The 1,915-nt window shown below is 31.3% G+C and overlaps 1 long non-coding RNA gene across 2 annotated transcripts; it reads right to left on the reverse strand.

The window, feature by feature from the left end:
* Nucleotides 1-234: 234 nt before the first annotated feature.
* LOC122049204 lies at nucleotides 235-1,048 on the reverse strand. Of its 2 annotated transcripts, none has more exons than XR_006130878.1 (3): nucleotides 959-1,048; nucleotides 772-879; nucleotides 235-321 (listed from the first exon to the last, which is right to left on the reverse strand). It is a non-coding gene; the product is annotated as an uncharacterized LOC122049204 (long non-coding RNA). The 2 variants fall into 2 exon arrangements; XR_006130879.1 differs by lacking the exon at nucleotides 235-321 and adding an exon at nucleotides 659-691.
* Between the last annotated feature and the right edge of the window lie 867 nt (nucleotides 1,049-1,915).

Consider the following 1,915-nt stretch of genomic DNA (forward strand, 5'->3'; position numbering starts at 1 on the left):
GCAAATGATATATATGTTTGAACATCTCAAAATCTTAAGATGTTGAAAAACATTTCATGCATTCCAGTATAAGAATAATAATAAAATAGAGATGTTCTACCTAGATGTCCTACACACTAAAGTTTTAATAATCATGATGTTTCCAGGGGCATATATGTTAGGATCAGATTATGTAATTTGCATTATATGCAAATACTTTCCGAATAGATCAAGTCATTGTATGATTTTAAATACCTAGTCATAAATATAGTCTTGTATGCATTCTGCCCACTCGGAACGCACTTCATCAATTTCTTCTCTAGAGTACTGGGGTTTGATGAACTGTGAACAAAGACATAGATTAGATTAGTAAAAAACAATCAAAAGATGATAAGTGCAAAATGATAAACACACAAATATTTGAGAAGATTGAGAATTGAATGTCAAATATTACTTTGATCGAAGTGAATCTCTCTCGATAGTTGCCAATTCTTCAATAATATCTCTCATATATCTCATCACATAAAAACCACACTGTTTCGCATCTGGTTGGCGAAGACCCTATGTTAAAAACAAATTGTAAATGTCTAATATACATGTTTAATTGTTTATAATTTAATCATAAGTAGACATGCATACCTTTACTACTTCCCATGTAACATGTTTTTTTTTCCCTTTTTTTGCCTTGTTTGAATTAAACAATCTTATGCTCCTTTATACATCAATAAGAATGGACATATGAGAGTTTTACTGATTAAAAAAATGCTTAATAAAATTAAAAAATGTACTCACATATCTACTACGTATTTCCAATCCTCGTCACGAATGCGATGACTAAGCGAATCCAACAAATAAACTGTCTCCTTATATGGATCAATGACAGTGAGAATCCAATGATAACTATGCACAAATCACATAATTATTGCATGCATATTTCTCGAAATAATAAATTAAAACTGATATTATAAGTCTTACTTACCCAACATTATGTGGCACCAAAACAAGTTGATTTCTTGATGCTTGACTCAGCTTATCTGCCAAAACACTAGCTCTTTCATTCAACTGCTCGAATTTGTTGTTTTTGTCCAGTCGAGTCACACATGGCACATATGGGATAATGTGTGGATTCACAAATCTGATTTTGTGGACATTGTTATATGTTTTCAGCTTTTTATAAAGATGCCTACCATTTCAAAATGAATAATGTTACAATGCTAAATTAATAAAGTTTATACAATTTATATGGTAAACAAATACAATAAGAAGACTTACCACATGTAAATTACTATACAATTTGCAGTTATGAGATCCAATGATAAAAAGGAATGATATCTTCAAGGTGCACAAGGATTTCATATTGATCGTCAAAGAAACCCTCCTCACAAATCATTGATATATTTGTTTCATCATTTAGAGCACGGTTACAATAACAATACAGTAGATGCAATGACCTTGGCACACTTAATGAAATAATTGAGTTATTTCTTTGGACAACACTTCTTTTCCTTTGAGGATTCTAAAAATTACAAATGTACACATGTTAGGTGCAACACTAATCTTTGTTGGACAATTTAACTATAAATATAATATGACATTTACCTCATCTTGCATAACTACCAAGTTAGTCGGCCATCCCACATGTGTTCCAATAGCATCACCAATTGTATCACATTGATTTGGAATTGGACATGGCAATTGTGCTAATTCATCCACATCCTTATCAATGGAGACACGCATACAATTAATGGGTAATGGAACACCATGAAGTAATTTACCAACCGCATTGACATGAACAATTGTACCATAGGCAACAATATTGCTCTTAGAACCCAATGTCAATGCAACCGGTTTACCCTAGAAGATAAGTAATCATGTTATAAATTGATGCAACTCATAGTTTCAATAATACTAAGTAATATAATGACAACTAAATATA

Source organism: Zingiber officinale, chromosome 2B (genome assembly GCF_018446385.1).
Source record: "Zingiber officinale cultivar Zhangliang chromosome 2B, Zo_v1.1, whole genome shotgun sequence".
Classification (NCBI taxonomy): domain Eukaryota; kingdom Viridiplantae; phylum Streptophyta; class Magnoliopsida; order Zingiberales; family Zingiberaceae; genus Zingiber; species Zingiber officinale.